This window comes from Perognathus longimembris, chromosome 4 (assembly GCF_023159225.1).
Source record: "Perognathus longimembris pacificus isolate PPM17 chromosome 4, ASM2315922v1, whole genome shotgun sequence".
Taxonomy (NCBI): Eukaryota; Metazoa; Chordata; class Mammalia; order Rodentia; family Heteromyidae; genus Perognathus; species Perognathus longimembris.
Genome location: NC_063164.1, coordinates 94,249,856 through 94,268,720, shown reverse-complemented (window position 1 = coordinate 94,268,720; position 18,865 = coordinate 94,249,856). Strand labels below are relative to the sequence as shown.

General features: G+C 42.4%; 1 pseudogene; it reads right to left on the bottom strand.

Annotated features, from left to right (window-relative positions):
- Nucleotides 1-2,349: 2,349 nt before the first annotated feature.
- LOC125350909 lies at nucleotides 2,350-17,528 on the bottom strand (annotated as a pseudogene).
- Between the last annotated feature and the right edge of the window lie 1,337 nt (nucleotides 17,529-18,865).

Below are 18,865 nucleotides of genomic sequence, written 5' to 3'. Positions count from 1 at the left end.
TCAGGAAAACTTCATCCTTGACCTTATCTGCATCACAAACAGGACAGAACAAAGAAATTTCAAAGAAGATCTCTTGAATGTATAAAAGTTGAGACCCTCCCCACTCCATACTGCTTGTTCCTCTGACCCTGCTTGGTGTCACATGGACTCTGGGTACAGCAGTGACTAAAGCCTGTTCTAGTCTGTTGCAGTCTCTGCTTCCTTTCTTTCCTTTCTTCCACTTGTTCGTTCCCTAACAGTGCAGGTTACTGCTGGGCAGAAGGCTGGCTGGAGATCTGTCCCCAGCCCAGGACTGTTCTGTATGTTAGGCTTCCTATAGCATTCCACCTCTTTAGGCCAAACTGTGATTTCCACAGAGCTGTGGGCTGTTGTGGTCCAGTGGCCTGTGACTGGACCTGGTTACATGAACTTGTTTGTCAATTTTTCTCCTCTTCCTGGGTTATAAGTTTGATATGTCTTGTTTGGCACTAGGCTCTGCCTGCTTGCCATACATGATTTCAAAGGGCTAAGCATTTGGCTTCATAGTTAAAACCCATAGACATAAAAGAGGCAAAGGTAAAAGCTTTAACCAGTCCACAGGGAACTCAAGGGACAAATTAGAGTCTGTTTAAAGGAGTGATTGGCATGTTTCAATTTTCCCATGGATTGGGGGTGCTAGGGAATATGGAAGTGCCAGGAAATGTTGAGAGACTTAGCCAAAAATCAGGTTAATGTGGAGACAAATTCCAGGCCATTGTGCATCTGGGTTGATGCTGGCAAGCCAAAGCAGGGAATTATTTCCTGTAAAATAAGCTTGATACAGAGGAAACTCTTTTAGTAGGAGAGGAGAATGCCTCTCTCCACCCTGTAAAAGTATCTATAATAACCAATAAGTATTTGAACTGTATTCCTAAACTGCTTTGGTGAATGGCAGCTCCTTTGTATAACTACATAACAGAAAAAAAATTCCAAAAACTCAACACATGGGTATTTCTAAACAGAAGACTGAGTATTTGAGATGCTGTTATCCACTGTGGAAGGGTATTTGAGAATAAAATGACTGTGTGGCTTAGCACCTTGATCCATGTGTGAGAGGAAAAGATGGCCATCCATAATCTACCAGTTTGAAATTTTTCAATGGCTAAGCCTGTGTTGGTCTCTGCAGAGAACCTACTAGAATGCGATCATTATGTATGGTCTTTAGATGACAGCCACAGAGATGGAGGGAAGGTTGCTTACTGGTAACCTGAGAAGGGGTGAGTGACTCCAAGCTTAAATGTAAGAAAGGATTGTTTGGTCCTTTCCTTGTGGCTCTCAAATTTTAGCTTCAATGACTCCTTTAGTGAGACAGTGGAAATTAATGGCAAGCATTCAGGAAAGGAAGTCAATAGAAGCGTGGTAAAGCAAATTTATTTTGTGGAGCACATGCAACCTTTGGTCTCCCATAGTTTCTTTGTGGGTGTGAGTTTTAATCAGTACATCCTCCTTTTTTAAAAACCTTAAGTGATTGAACCGAAAACATATTGATATGGTACCTGTATTCTATGCACTTTGGCAGAGTTCTAACTCCTGGATGTTAATCTGGCTCAGTCTTGGAACTTTCGTGGCTAAGAAGTGGAGAGAGGATAGCAATTCCCTACAACATGCCATACCATGCTGCTCATGACTAAGTCTGAAAGTAAATAACTGAGTATATCGTTGAAGCTGGAACAGTATAGCCAATGAGACAAGTATCTGGCTTATTTGGAAGAACTAAACATGTTTCTATGACAAACCATAAGCTTGCTGGAACAGTATAGCCAATGAGACAAGTGTCTGGCTTATTTGGAAGAACTAAACATGTTTCTATGACAAACCATAAGCTTGCTGGGTTATGAATGTTTTGGAAGTAGTTGTAGATGTAATTGAATATTCTCTCTAGAGTTTACTTTGGATTGCTTCCTTCTGGAATCTTAACATTGGTCTATCTTAATAGGTCCACCTGGGACAAATGGCTCCTTCCCTTGGTTCTTTCCCTTGGTGCAATCAAAAAGTCTGTGCCCAGCTCCTGTAACCAAGGTAACTGGCATGCCTGGGGCACTGGGATTTCCCCTAGGTTCTGAGGTCATCTCCTCATCATCTGAGGTCACTTCTGTATTCTCTGTGGCCCCACCATCCCCGCTCTTTCCCTTGTATATTCTGTCTCCTTCAGCCAGAAGTTCTTGCTCTTCCTGCCTCCATCTTGTGTAGCAGGCAGTTTGGTCTCCCTCTCTCTCAATAAACCTTCTTCTGCCTTAATCTTGTGGGAGTTGCCTTTAGTCAATTCGTATACACCTAAACACGGTATAGGAAATTTTTTCTTTTTTTTTTTTTAGTCAGATGTTCTTTTATTGAAATAGTTCTTCTTGTGCTTCTTAACTAGCAGGGCATTCAACGACACCACTGTTGATGTCATCTATGATGTCATGAGGATGGCGGCCATCAACATTACACTCCACAGACTGGGCAGTGCCCAGGATCTCCTTAATGGTTCCAGAAAGTTCTCTGGCTAAAGACCGGTGCCGCATCTGCCAGGCAATGCTGACAATCTCATCAAAAGAGATGTTTCCACTGTGTTTAATGTTTTAATGTTTCTTTCTATCTCTTGGTGGCTCCTTTAGGGCTTTGATGATCAGCGCAGAGGCAGAAGATACCACCTCTATCTGGGCCTGTCTGTTCTGAATGGTCAGCTTCACCGTAATCCTCAGACCCTTTCAGTCATCCGTTGCTTTGGCAATGTCATCACCAACTTTTTTTGGAGACAGACCCAGGGGGCCGATCTTGGGGGCCAGGGCGGATGTGGCGCCGACCTCGCCACCGGTGCACCTCAGGTACACGACTTTGATCTCGTTGGGATCGAACTTAGGCGGTATGGTGGAGGTGGCTGGTGTCAGATGAACCCGGATTCAGGACGACCGAAGAAAGTTGCACCTTTGCCTCCTCCGAGCCGAAAGACAAAAAGCAGGAAATTTTTTCTAAAACGTTTTTCTGCTGTGGTCTTAGGTCTTGGTTAGGCATTAGTGCAGAGCAGAGAGGATATTTTTTTCTTATTTGCTGTCAAATTGATGTACAGAGAGGTTTCAGTTTCATACCTTAGGCCTTTTGTACATTTCTTGTACCTTCTCCCTCACTACCTCCTCTCCCCTCCCCCTTTCCCCAGAAAGGATATTTTATATCAGTACCTCTTCCAACTGATTTTCAGTTCAACAAATTCCAATATTGTATGAGAATTTCAAGAGGCCCTCACCAGAAGTACATCCTATAGGAAGTATGGCAATTGTCACCAAGTGTGAGATTTCCACATGACAGGCATACATTGGAAAGACATTATGGGGCACTGTCTCAGAAGCCTTCAGAGGCTTTTGTTTTGTGCCTGAGTGGTTTTCACCTGTAATCCACAGGCTACACCAGGACTGGAGTCTTGGCTGGCCAGTGTTACCTCTCCTATCACAGACAGTAAGGGAGAGCTAGGTGGAAGTACTAATATATTCTTGGCTCCAGTGAAGGTCCTGAGATAATGTGAATATATTCAGATCTCACAAAGCTGTGTGCTGAAGAGAGATGGCTTTCATTGCCAGTGTGTGTTGAGTTTTAAGTCAGGGCTAGGAGTGAGAATGCCAGAGGAGGCAGGTAAGCATGAAGCAAGGCATTGTATACTGCTCTATGGAAGCTCAAAGCACCGTATTTGAGAAGATTTCTCATTTCTTCTTCCTTTGCATCTGTATATTCACAAGTCTACCTTATCTGACACCCATCCATGACTAGACACAATGTACCTGCTTTAGAATTGTCTTTTCACTTGTGAAATCTGTATAACCTATGGATCCTTTCCTTCACTCTTAGGCAAGTCTGCAGTTTCACAAGGGGATGCTCTAGGAGAAGGGAGCACAAACACCTATCTGGGACTCCTGCTCCAACTGGTTGATAGACCCCAGTGCCTTTGAAATTTCCTCGGTCCCACTTCTGCACTCCTGGCACAGTGAGGCTGAAATGATGTCTGTTGGGTGACAGGCACTGGCCTAGGCCATATGTGAGAAGGTGGGTGCCATATGTTAGAAGCTGGGTGGGCATAATCCTCCCTAGCTCCTTGCCCATAGTGTCCCTGTGTGTTGCCATGTGTCTCTCCTGAGTTTACAGTGAAAAATCATACAAGGTTGAGTTCCAAAATTTGAATATTTGGTAGAATAGGTATGTTTGGGTAAGTCTGATCACTATTAGAGTTTTTAGTTTTAGAGATGACGGAGGGAAAATGAGTTAGATTAGAGCTGAGACAGCAGAAATTGTAAGAGCCTTTCAGCCTGTCTTGAAATGGTTCCTTGGGCTGTAAAAGATCTTCCAGCTAGATCTACTTGTGCATTGAGACTGGTTTTTGTGACCTGTCTTTCATTATACAGAACTACTCTTGCACTTTGCAATTAGATTGGCTTTTGGCTCTTTTGTCTTCAGTACTGCTATCATGGTCTTGTATTGGTGGTGGCTGATCATGTGATATTTAGCCTATTGTCACGGTGGAAATTGCAATTGAAGAAGGGCTGATGCCCACCACCACAATCATCATGGGTTATGTTCATTGAACTTTCTTTTTTTTTCTTCTTTTTTCCTCTTTTTCTTTAATTTTTATTGTCAAACTGATGTACAAAGAGGTTACAGTTTCATACGTTAGGCATTGGATACATTTCTTGTACTGTTACCTTCTCCCTCATTTCCCCCCCCCCCGCCTCCCCCTTTCCCTTTCCCCCCATGAGTTGTTCAGTAGATTTACACTAAACAGTTTTGCAAGTATTGCTTTTGTAGTCTTTTGTCTTTTTTAACCTGTGTCTCGGTTTTGGTATTCCCTTTCAGTTTCCTAGTTCTAATACCAGTATACACAGTTTCCAATGTACGGCCAAAAAAGTGGGGAGGGGAAGGTGGGTTTGGGCTAAGAGGACCCAGGAGAAGTGGACCTTGTTTTGTATGGCCTAGCTTACATATTCCCGGGTACAATCCCAGGTCCCTGGAGCAGAGGCTTAATTCTAGCATGAGTTTGTAAAATGAATATTTTGCCTTTGTAATTCTATGTGGATTCAATGTGCTTTCCAATCATTTTGGCTTATACATTAACTGTGGGCATAAAAAGAACTATTATCAGAATCTCCTTAAGGCAGTCCTATGGGAATTTGGATCCAGAGTTCTATAGTAGCATCCTCAGTATGTGAGGAAATGGCCACCAAATTGCTTTCTCTAATTGTAGTTATACAGATTGCCAGAAAAGGGCAGAGATGTAAGCAAAAGTCTAAGGGGATGTTACATTCAATGGTTTCTCTACCCAGAGCCTGTAGATGGCATACTAATTAGTGAATAGCACTGGATCCGACTCTGTATTCAATAGTACCTTCAGACATGTGATCTTCTGATATATCAAGGCATGAAGGTTTAAATGTGTAGGTATATAAACATTAATATAAGCAAAAGTAATTAATGGGAGTTTGAAATTACTTGATATGTAGATATATAGATATCATTTTTAATGAAAAGAGCCACAGTACATGCTATGAAAAGTCTGTAAAATTAACTTAAAGAGTATAGAAGGAGCTAAAAGAGGCTCTTAGAGGAAAAGGGACATGAGTGGCTTTAACTGAAGGTACAGTAGCAATAGGAAGTTGAGAATTTTGACTAATGAAGCAGATAAGGCTGTCATGATCATGAATACCTACAGGGCTGTTTTAGAAATGAGAGCTTATGCAGAAGTCTGCAGAATTGAAAAGTAAACAAAGACTAATAATAAACTAGATATAACACTAAATTTCCCAATGACAGTCTCCTTCGTCCTCACTGATCAGTGGGGCTCTGGTTCAAACCAATTCTATACCATGAAGAATCATTTTCAAGAAGTATGGAGTTTTCCCATTTGGGTGTGGATCTGTTCCTGGGACAGTGTGGAGAATATTTTGTTTGGGCTTAATGGTATCATATAATTTTATATCTTTAATTATAAGTGCAATTGAGCAAGAGGCCACCATGTTTCATGTGGTGACTGACTTAGTTCAGTGGATGAGAATAAGACTTTTACAATGCTGCATTACAGCATTTTACAAACTAAGTATAGCTGTACAGATCACCTGTCTTGGTCAGTTGTCTGCCCATTATATTGCACAGCTCAGGGTTGGGGATATGGCCTAGTGGCAAGAGTGCTTGCCTCGTATACATGAGGCCCTGGGTTCGATTCCCCAGCACCACATATACAGAAAATGGCCAGAAGTGGCACTGTGGCTCAAGTGGCAGAGTGCTAGCCTTGAGCAAGAAGCAAAAAGAAGCTCAGGCCCTGAGTCCAAGCCCCAGGACTGGCCAAAAAAATTTTTTTAATTAAAAAAATTTAAAATTATATTGCACAGCTCACCCTAGAATCAAGTCATTGCCAATCATGCCTGTGGGTAACCGATGTTTTGTTGTTTCCCACTATAGTGTTGACATTATTTCATTTCTCATGGTCATATGTCACCACCTGCCTCCAACAATCCTCTCATCTTCATTGACAGTTGAGCCCCAGTTCCATGGTAGCATGTCTTACCAAAATATTGCCCTTCAGAGAATCAGCTTTGGACTTCTTAGTGACATTTTCTCTATCACAACTGTCATCTCTGGACACTTTTAGAAATAGTATATCCACCTTCCTATGCAAAACTGATTCCAAAACTTCCAGATATTTGAGCCTTCAATATTCTAGGAAAATATGTGATCACTGGTTTAACTTTGGGCAACAATGGTGGAGTTGCATTCAATGCCCAAATCTGCAATCAAGAATGATCTGTCCAGATGCAGAGGGCCGGCAGTAGGGAGCCTCTCCCTGTCAACCCTTCAGTTTCCTCTGCTTCCAACAATGTAGGCATGGCCTCATTGTGCTCCCCCTTGACATAAAATACAGTACTGCATTTGATGAATGGCTAACTAAATGATCTGAGGGTGTAGCTCAGTGGTAGAGTGCTTGCTTAGCATGTTTACTGCCCTGGGTTCAAGCCTTAGAATCCTACCAAAATATGTAAGGGATGTTTCCATTGGGTTTACTATTCTGGCTCTTGAAAAATCCAGATAACTCTGGAGCATGGTGGACTACCACCAACAGAATCATATAGAAACCTTAGAAGCAGTCACCAAGCCAAAACTGGTCTCTTCACTACATCAGATTAACAGGGCCTTAAATAATCACCATCTGCTGAGTATCTAACACATTTGTGTCTTGTCCCAAATGAGGAAAGATTGTTGTCATTTCAGGGGTGGGGTGCGGGGAAGGAGGCTGCAAAGCTTTGGTAAAGGTTCAGATAGCAGATATTCTAGAGGCTTTTCAAGCCATGTGATTTCCAAAGCAAGTATTCAACCCTGTGGAAATGTAGAAGTGGTCCAACAGCATGTTCATGTCATATTCTGATAAAACCTGGTTCATAAATTCAATAGTCAGTGGGACTTAGTGTGTGGGCTACAGTTTACTAGGGAGACAGAAGAATAGTTGTAATTTTGTCTCACAGAATTCTAATTCTCCAGTCCCATCACAATATAATCTGGAGCGATCTGGGTCATCTAGTATTCTGTGGAATCTTGACCTAGATGTGGCTAGCACACGATTGTGTTGATAACTGCATTCCAGAAGCTAAAAGCAAACATAGTGAAGAGGCTCTTCACTTCAGTCACATTTGGGGGGAATCTTGTTTTCAGAGCTAAGAGTAAGATAAGCCTTACAGGCTCAGGTGCATGTATATCTGCACATGTTTTTGAGGAAGGATGATAAACATCTTCTTTATAGTTCCCACTTTCTGTCTTGAACCATGTTTGACATTTTAAAGAGACTTTTTAAATCATTTCTTTGTTTAAAATATTGTGAATGACTGCACTATTTTCCTGTGATCAACTCCAAGTTCCCATTTGACTGGAGAACAGCATTGACAGCCTGGAAACAAGGTAGATAGTCAAAGGAGACTGGTTAGGGCATATGTTCAAAAACCAACGTCTTTACCTCTTTACCTCCCACATAAACGTGGCATGAACTTCTTGTTAAAGGTCCCAGAAACATGATAGTATAAGATGAAAGTACGATGGGTTGTTTTGTATAAATATTTTTTAAAAACCTGTTCATGAACAAGTCATCTGTTCTCTTCCCTGAAACTTAATTTTATTTTTAAAGTGAATTTTTGTGTCTTGCTCCTTAAAAACAAGTCTGACCTTTTTAAATTTTTTTCGTCAAACTGATGCACAGAGAGGTTACAGTTTCATACATTAGGCAATGGATACATTTCTTGTACTGTTTGTTCCCTCCTCCCTCATTCCCCACTCCCCCGTTAACCTCTCCCCCCATGAATTGTTCAGTTGGCTTACACCAAACAGTTTTGCAAGTATTGCTTTGGTATTTGTTTGTCTTTTTTATCCTTGGTCTCTCGATTTTGGTATTCCCTTTTACTTTCCTAGTTCTAATACCTAACTCTGGCCTAACTCAGTATTGTTATCTGACCCACTTGTATCTGCTTACTTCTAAAAGAGAATTCTCGGGAGATGAGAGTTAGTGGGAAAGAAGTCAGGATAAACAAGCTGCCATTCTGACAAAGGAGGTCCAGCTAGAAAACCAGAGCATTGCACAGAGAAGAGAATGGAAGCAGGCCCAGTGCTAAGCAGGTCTTTCTAATCCAAGGTCTGTGTTTTCTCTTCTAGAATATCTGCAATTATGATGTCACTTTCATCTACTAGGCTGCTCTCTGATTCTTTCTATGAACACATCATTTTTAGAACCGTGCTTTACTAATCTTCTAGGCACTGAGTATGTATAGGAGGGTGATTCTAGAGGGGAGCCTATGGGGTAAGACATGAACATGACACCATCCCATTGCATAGGACCCTGAGGGGATGCAGGAGGCAAAGCAAGACACAGGCATTCTTTGATTTTTCCCTATTTTAACACTCCTCCTCCTCTCCCCTAAATCTGGCCTGCCTTGAGGTGAGCTGTTCTGCTCTGCTGTACTGAAACTATGAGCTAAAGAAATCTTCTCTGCTTTTCACTTGTTTCTGGTGTTCTCTGAGTAATGAGAAAGCTAGCTAACACAACTGGTCTCCATTTTCTGTGAGGACAGGGGTTTGGTGAGCTAAGGATTGTTGGAGCCCTGGTAGCTACTTGTCTCATTTCCTGACTATTGAGTCCACATTTCTACTTGGGATTCACAGCAAGATTATTAGCCAATGAGATATAACTGGAAAGGTAACTACCAAATTCATTCTACAAAACCAGCCTAACACTTATCCCCAAATGAGAGAAGGACTCACTAAAGAAAGGGAACTAAAGACCTATTTATTTGATGAACAACAGTGAAAATTTTCTCAATAAAATTCTAGCCAATAAAATTCAACAACTAATCAGAAAACTCACGTTATTACTAAACAGGTATTCCTTCCAGAGATACAAAGCTGGTTCAATATACACAAGTCAATTAATGTAATTCAACATAGCAACAAAAATAAGGACAAGAAACACACTATCATCTCAACAGAAGCAGAAAAAGTGTTTGACAAGATTCAGCATCCTGTGTGATAAAATTCTGCAGAGCTTGGAATCCATGGGACATTCCTCAGTATAATAAAGGCTGTAGGTGACAAACCTACAGTCAACATTATACTTAATGGTGGAAAGTTAAAACCATTTCCTCTAAAATAAGGAATGAGAAATCGAAACATTTTAAAGCTTAGTATCAAACAGGAAGGACTGGGCTTTCAGTGAGAATCCCAGAGGTTTTACAAACCTCAAATCCTGGCTGTTAGTGCAGGAACATGAGGACAGCAGCTGTAACTGCTTGATAGCCTATGATTTGATTTGAAACCCTTGTCATCTCCTGTCTTTTTGTTACCTCCCACAGAAAGTATAGACTGCACCAGCCACAGTCTACAAGACAGACGCATCATGCTAATCTCCCACCTGGACCCTCATGCCCCTCTTCAGTGTTGTATGGGAATTCAGTCACATATGGAGAGGTCAAATTGGGAGCCTTTACTGGAAAGTCAGTGACTGTAGGTGGACTCTTGTCACAAAGACCTGTAGCTAGTAGTAAAGCAAAGAAAGAGCAGAAAAAATAATACCAACAAACAAGATCAACTCCAATGGAGTGCTGAAGTGGGACACCATTGTCAAAGGATAGGGTCACAGGAAACTCAAGAGTTTCATGAATTCAAGTCACAGCACTGACAGATCCAGTAACCTATCTTCCAAGTCCCCACCCCTACCTTTAGGAATTCAAGCACACTCTGGGTGTGTGAGATTCTCTGCTTTATGAAGGCAAGATGGTGCCAGTTAAACTCAATTCTCTATCACCTACCATGTAGCCAAGATGGTGCCAGCTAGAACCAGTATCCTTATTTTATCAGTTAATCCTACACTGACAACACCAGCTCTGTAGAATGTGAGAAAGCAGCTTTGGAAGCCTTCATACCATTGTGCTTTTCTCAAACTCCAGTCAGTCAGCCGCAGAGGCAGGATTTGATTCCATAGCTGCCTGCCCCAAAGCCCTTTCATGTTCCCTGTACCCTTCACACCATCTACACCATCCTGCCTGGCCGATCCAAGAAATGGCGAAACACTTCCCAGATACCCCCAAAGGACCAAGGGCCTGGATGCAACTCCTGTGAAAACAGAGGACAGCAGGGCTGTAATGTGCACTCAGCCCAGTGAAGCTTGGCAGAGTCTGTGGAAGCCATGCATACTCAGTCTACCCCTCTCAGTATTTTCCCAACAGCACTGTGCACACACATCTACCTGATGTTGTATTCAAATATGTTCATTCAGATAATCTGTAGATTCTCCAAACTTGGAAGCACTTGGTGATCCTCCACAGAATGGATGATGAATTGTGTGGGTTCTCAACAAGGCAATACTGCTACCACCGAGACTGGACTGCAGCTCATGCAACTCTGCAGACCAGCCTGCTGCAGAGGTAGAGCCACAGGCCCCTCCTCACCTCACGTGGCACCAGAGAACTTCCGTAGGGTGGAAGATTACCCTCTTTGTCCAGTTTTCATTTTGCCCTCATCCAGGTGCCAACCCCTTGGGCACATCACCTGATTCCCTACTCTCTGGTCCCTTTGCATGCCTCCAGTACATTATATTCCTGCTCTGTTTATAAAACAGCATTACACTCATCTGAGTACTTACCCACTTCTTGGAGTTGAAATTAAGATTTTTATTTCTGTAATGCTTGGCCTACAGGAACTGACCCTGGGGAAATCAACAGCTGCTTGTTGAGTGACCAAATGATGTAGAAAAACCAGCTCAGTATTTCAAATGGGAATATGGGAGCCATAAAGGAATCTAGAAAGGAAGAAAACACCATCATTAAGAAACATCTTGGATACTTGAATATTAAACACCAAACTACCCAGGCAAAATTGACTAGTTTCAGTACATCTTTTTGGACTGCTAAGCCAAAACTTAATCAGGAGAGAGCAAAACATTACCATGTTATTACAAAATATGATATTTTCTGTTTTATGGGGAGAAATAGAGGGCTTCTTGCATTAGAAGGAGCTAACCCCAAGAGTGATTGCTCAGGTTCCTCCAGCGTCCCAAGAATACCCACCATAATTGTTCTCCACAGTGGGTATACAGTTAATGAACAACTTACATAACAACACTTTGAACTGACTTGAGGGGGTGGTGTTCAAGGTGTAATATACTCAGTAATCATACCACTCAATGGGGCATGCCACTACTTTTAAGATGCTAATTATGAACTATTGCTCAAAATTTTTAACTGGGCAAATGAGTAGATGGACTTTTGAGGTCTGTCACTTTTTAAAAGTTCTTAAGACATTGAATACATTAACACCACAGTCTGCCTTCGGTAATAAGACCTAAAATACTTTTCTGGACCAGAAGCATCCAGTTGGAAAAACAACTTTTTTTGCAAATATAAATCAGTATTACTAACACTCTGGGTCAAAGATAGGTTTTTTAATATTAACAGTAGTCTGATAAACATTTAAAAGTCTGGCATTGAGAAACAAAAGCTTGTACCTGACTAGTATTTTCATTTAAAAATAGTTGTGTTTATTTAAATTCTTTTATCTTTTATTTATCCATAGGATTTATATTTATTTCATTCCTTTCATCTCACTGAAAAAAGTGTCTGCAAGCCTTTTGATCTGGATGAGATGTGTGAAGTACTATCGTTCACCAAAAACCTCGTTACTTGTTTTTTTATTTTTTTCTTCAAAGTAGTGGGTTTGTGCTTGTTTGGAGATCAGTTTAAAAACTCTGTACTATCTTTACTGCCTCTGATGTTAAGATTTTATGTATAGCATAAGGAAGCTAGCTCTGACTATATTTTCCTAAGAATAAAGACCTATTTTTGTAGCATGTAAAAAAAAAAAAAGAAACATCTTGGAACATTCGGTATCTTGGCTCTGCTCCTTTGCAAAGCAACTAAAGCTGAGTAACTAAACTTCCTCTCACCTCTGCGGATCTCTCATTTCGTCTCACTACCATCCTCACAGTAATCCCAAGGGCCTCCTTTGACACATTAACTCTATTAAACTCACAAGCTGCTATTTTTCTAGTTGGACCCAATTGTACAGGAAAACATTCTTCAGACTTTACTAAGTAATGAGGAAAAATACAACAATTAAACAAAGTTTCCTTTTGAACACAACTATACACAACACAGATCATATTCAAGCAAATAGATTTTCTTCCAAAACTTCTCAAAGTCTCGACTGAACCATGCTGGCTACTAAAGATAAGAAGTTTTGCTTGGATTATTCACATTGCAGTCACCTTTTGCTACGAAGCAGCAAAATAGCACTGAATGAAAGTTATTTTATTTGCTCAAAATTCTGTGTTTCAGCCAGATATCTGGCCCAGGCTGGGATGTCTTCCTTCCACTGGTCTTGACTGGGTCATCTCTATGGCAACACTCATCAACTGACTCCACTAGGCAGGATGGTCACAGGCCCCTTCAGCCATTTGTCACAGTTACTATTGAGTACAGGTTGGTTGGTGAGGGGATAGCTGGCAAGATCATCTGGGTTCCCCAAGTGTTTCATTCTCTAGGAAACCAGATGGGCCCTTTAACATGGTAGTCCCAGTGAAGAATTCCAAATAGATAGATTATAAAGAAAAGAGATTTATTTAGCTTACATCTTTGGGAGTTAAAGTCTAAGATCAGGTGGCCTTCTTGATTCAGCATAGTGACCACATCACATTGCAGCAGGTGTTATAGAGGCAAGAACGCTTGGGAGAGGAAGGGATCCCACAGGAAACTGGAAGTCAGAGATACTCAGGATCCTGCTCCTTCCTATAGCAACCCTCTCTCAGGAACTACCATAGTCTTGCAAGAACAACATCAATCTCTTCCGAGAGTAGTGCCATAATGAACTACCTTCCACTGGGCTCCACCTCTGAACATCTCTCCACTTCAACATTACCACACGGTGTACCAAGGTTCCAGCATGTTCGTATGCATGAAGGACACACTTCAACCATATCCAAGCTGTTTCAAGAGGTATCTGTTTTTAAGCATATATCTTTCCCTTTTTCTTTTATAAAAGCAAAGACGCTGGCTATTCAGTAGCTTTTCAGCCTGCCTAGCCTCCAGTCCAGTGTGGTGTGAGAGATGAGGGCTGCAATTTAACTGCAGCTAGACCCTGGGAAGACACTTCCTCTCTTCTGGCCTCTCTTCTCTTATTTCTACCCTGTGGAAGTTAAATTGGATCCTCTCAAAAGTCCCCTCCAGCTCTAAAGCCCTGTGATTCTTCCTGTCTTGCTATTATGAATCCTAGCTCTGCCACTGTCAATGTGGTAATTCAACATTTCAAGCCGAGACAATAGCATACCCAGCTCTACAAACACAAGAAAATAAACAGGCTTTGGAAATTTTTATGTTTATCGGCATTGCATTGAATCTGTAGATCAGGTTGGTAAATTATATCATACATTGCAATCTTCTCATCCATGGACAACCCACTTGCCCACATACTTAGACCATTTGTTTCTATGGGCAATGTTTCCGATTTGTCAGGGTCCAGATTTAGTATTGGTTTGGTCAAGTTTTTATTAAGGAATTTAATTTTTGTTCTGAATAGTTATTCATACATCATTTCTTGGTTGTTTATGCTATTCTCCTGTCGTGCTTCTTGTTATGATTGATCTGTTTCCTGCAGACATGTTAACCTCAGCTATTGTTTCCAGAGCTCATTGGAATCTTTAACTTGACTAGAATTACTTTTACCTCTTTCTACCCAGATCTCATTTATTTTGATTTCTAGATTTATTGTCCTACTTAGAAGTAGCTAGATCCAAGAAACTCCTCCACATGACCTCAAACAGAAACTGCCCTCTGAAGTGGAGATTTGAGAAAGACTCCCAAGAAAAGGATCTGAGGGCACCATGGATCAAGCCGTGAAAACTGCATCCACCACTGCCATGCATCCCAGGAATGAGGTCTCCATGTATAGACCTTGTCTGCAGCCCTTGCCCCCATACATCAGAAGGAAAGTAAAGCAAACCTTCAACGCAACCATTGTTCCTCCTTTCCAGCCACCTTTACTCATTCCGAGGAGGTACAAAACTCTGATATACTCCATGTGCTGTTTAGTAAAGTCAGACTCAAGCATTCATGTATACTGATATATATAATTTTATTATAGATTACTTTCCTTATGTTTTCCTTTATCTAACCTATTTGTTTTATTTAAACCTGTTCACTTCTTTTGCTAGTGGTATGGAGTTTGAACTCAGATCCTTTCATACTTGCTAGGCTGGCATGATACCACTGAGTCATATCTCCAGGCCTGTTTTTCACTGGTTATGTTTAGGATAGTTTTTACTTTCCATCACACACCTGAGTAGTGATCTGTCTACTTTTTCAGGCTTTTTAGGCTGGGATCACAGGCAAACACCACCTCTATTCAGCTTTCCTCCACAGAAATAGTCTCTGGGTCTTTTCTGTGCAGGTTGGCCTAGAACCACTCTTCTCCTATTCTCTGTCCCCCTGCATCGCTAGGATGATAGATGTGAGCCAGATATCCAGCTATTACTGTTGCTATTATGTGTACAAATAAGTGGTTTTATATATACATCCCACTATGATTTGGTAAAGGGAATATTGTTCAATATTTTATCCAGAGGAGTGCTGGATATGACAGTTAGGAAGCCTGATATTCTGCATGGTAAAGCATCTCCTTCAGCACACAGAGATGGGATGGGGGTGGGATAGGGATAAAAAAAACTGTGGGACCAAGGAAATAATGTTGACTAGTCACATGAAATATTTAGCTGGATCAGAACCACTGACTCAGCGTGAGCCTCTGGTCTGAGCACCGGCACCTGGGAAGAGCACATTGCACCTGCTAGGTGTCAGGATGTCAGATCTCAAGCAGATAGGAGACTGTTTAGCAAGATTTGAGGTTTCTCAATATAGGTAAATGTTACTTCATCTTGTGGAAGGATCAAATACTGTTTGGTCCTCATAAGGAAAAAAGACCATTTATCTAAATGAATACTACTTGTAGAACAGCTGTCTTGAAAGATGTAATTGGCCCCCTTGCTCATCTGATTCATGCTCAAGAAAGATTCAAACAATGGATGAACAGACAAATGTGTGCAAAACTGCACATACTTGGCTATCAGGAGAGCACTCCCTAGGTCAGGAAGTACCTCTCCCAGGAGACCCACAGCCACGAAGATGATGAAGTCTAGAGCAGGCCTTCCTGGGCCCTGGTGGGGGCCTTCCCCTCTCACTTGAATCCTGCCCCTCATTTCCAATGGAAGAGGAACACAACAGCCAGTACTGAAAGAAGCCACCCAATGTGTCCTAGGTGGTCTACCCATCATCAGAGCAGGCTAGCCCACTGCATGCCAAAATTTCTCCTCTTCCTACACCCCACTGCCCTGAGGATATACCAGTATACCAGCTGGCTCATTCGGAGGCATGTTTAGGGCATCTACTCATGCTAGGCACTGGAGACAGATGGTGAGCAAAGCAGACATGTTTCTTGCTCTCATAACAGAACAGATAGTGGGCAGAGAAATAATCACATAAACATTATGCAATTGTTAGAGGATAGGGTACTATTCAGGATGGAACAGAAGGATAGGACATACATCACAAAAGAGAAAAGAATTAAAAATTCAAAGAAGTGGAAGAGGAACAGCTGGTAAGGAGCAATTCAGGGGACTGTAGCAGTATGTACAAATGCTCTGTGATAGGACAATAATAGATTGGAGACTACTGTGGGGCACGCCCGCCCAGACGCCCGCCTCTTCTCCAGACCTGGGGCCGCATGGCTGCTAGCCCCGCCTGCTAGCCCCGCCTGCCTTCTCTGGGTCCGGAACCGGAACGGTAGCTCTAACCATCCCCGCCTCCTGCCTTAGACTGCGTGTGGGCCAAGATGGCTGCAGGTGATGAACCCAGAGGCGGTCCTGAGGGCCGTGACCTAGATGTAGGCTACCCCTTAGGGAGGTACCTTGGAGCTCCACCCTGACAGACAGGTCAGGGGTCCATTCACAGCCCCTACATAGGTGCACGTAACCCTCCCCTTCCACCGCCCTCCGACCCATGTAAAAGAACAGCTCATTGCCACCATTAAATGAGTCTTAGCGCTGACTGGCTCCCGGACTGTCTGTGTGTCCTCCATCAAAAGGGTGGCTGGGTGGCAGTACGTTGGCCCTTTCCTCTTCCTGGTCCGCCCGGGTGGGGCGTGTTTTCCCATCTCTCTTGCAGGACAGGAGAGCCCAGGAGGCTAAAAACCCCCAACAGATGACTACCTTGGAGGCCAGTGTAGACAAATGAGAAGCATGGGAGAAAGGGAGAAAATGTGAGGTTGGGAAAAAGGGTGCCGAATCATACAATTTTTGTTCTCAAGAAAGTTTATCTTAAGAGCATTATAAAACAATACCAAAAGGTTACACACAGGAATGCTCCTGGCAGTTTTGCATCTTGGAGCCAGCATCTTTTTCTGGTATGCCTTCTAGGTCTGGGCGGGGGGAGAAATCTGGTCCTGTTCTGCTTAAGCCATTTGCCCCAGATTTGAAGATCAAAGACCCAGGCTCCCTGCTTTCCACCTCAAACCCCTCCAGTAGTGCTCTGCCATGCTTGGAGCTTCAAAGGATGCTACACTGGTCAGCCAGCCTCCCCGAGTAGGAACAGATGACATGGGGATGTAGAGAGTGAGAGCTCCCAGGTTATCTGTCTCCAGCCTGCCACTGCCTGGGAGATGTGCAGCTACATGGGAAGGGACAATGAAGAAACTGGTACCCAACATACAAGCTGACCAAGTCTAAGGCCACCTCTGTCATCATAATAGGGTGTAATTATTAGCCCAGCAAGCTAGATCTAAGATGTATCATCCATTGTTCACTATGAGACCTTGATCACTTTTATTAGCTTCTGAAAGCTTCAGTGGGCCACATCTGAAGTGAAGAACACATGATGAGAATGAAGTGGTCATCCTGAAAGGCCCCTAGCAAGTTAAACATGCTAAACACATCTTACCTGCTTATTGTCTGCCACAGGGTACAGCTGGAAGCACATGTCATAATCCTGATAGAATAAACAATGCATGGGGTCATAAAAGGCTGAAACTCACCAGTTTTGTCATGATTTCAAAGCAATGAGGCCCCTGTCCCTTCTGCCATGGGGACCTTGGGGCTTGGGGGCTGCAGATAACCTTATTGCTGCTTAGGAGTGACCAAGGGACCCACCCAGGGCACTCAACACACACACATGGGGCAGAGAAGTTACATCCAGATACAGGGCCTCACCAGCCACCCACCCTCCTTGTTGGATTTCCAAAATAGATTCCAAATGTCATAGGAATAACAAAAGTTGGAACATAATGGTTCCGCCTGGTCTCACACACCACATCAAGCTGGGCTTAAAGTATCCCCCAGAATACTGCTTATCTCTTCACATGTACCCCTCTGAGCACCTCTGGGAGAAGCCTTGATTTGCCTTCCTGGCTACCACAACTTTACCTGTGAAGCACAAACCCCAACTGAAACCCTTCTTTATGCTGTACCTGCCAACAGCCAGCTACTTGCAGCAAGCTAATGCCTCAGAAGTATTGCTTCATGTTACAGAGGGAGGCACCCAAGCCCAGCTCAACCAGACAGGCTTGATGACTTGCTCACAAACAAACAGCTAGTAAGTGAGTATGTTGGGTTGAAGCCCAGGCAGTCTAGAGAAAAAGATGGAATTTTATTTTTAATAATTTCAAATTCATAGACAGAAAGAATTTGAGACCAACTATTTACATTTTACTTTATTTTTTTGTTTCGTCATTCTTTCTCCCTCACACAGTGTTTGAATATCAAAAAATTTGTTGCCAACAGGTTCTTCTTCCCCTGAAGGATTCATTCACCATGGGAACCTTATACCCATGTTCAGCTGTGTTCACTCACCCAAACTCATTACATGAATCAGGAAACTTACACCTTAATACGTGGATCCTTTCTATGCTACAGGCCCCACTCAAAGTTTGCCTCTTTCCTAATAAGATTGCTCCTGGCAGTTGCTTTCTCTGGTACAAAATCTACATGTCCCCTTAATATCTTTTAGTACATAGGGATTTCTTGGCTTCTTTGCTCTGATTTTTAAGAATGGTGAGTCATTTTGTTTTGTTTTCTTTCTTTTTTTCTTGGCCTAATTAGGCCAAGATCACATGTTTTAGGCAGGGAATGATGCATTGTCAGTCCATTAGCTGAGGATGCTTGGGACACTGGTGACACTATCTCTGCTGATGTGGACTTGAATCACTTGGTTGAGGTGACAGCTTCCTAGTTTCCATGGTGATGTTACTATTTCTTTTTCCTCTGTAATTCATGCATCATTTGTGGCGAGATACTTTGGAAGTATGCAAGTGGCCTAAG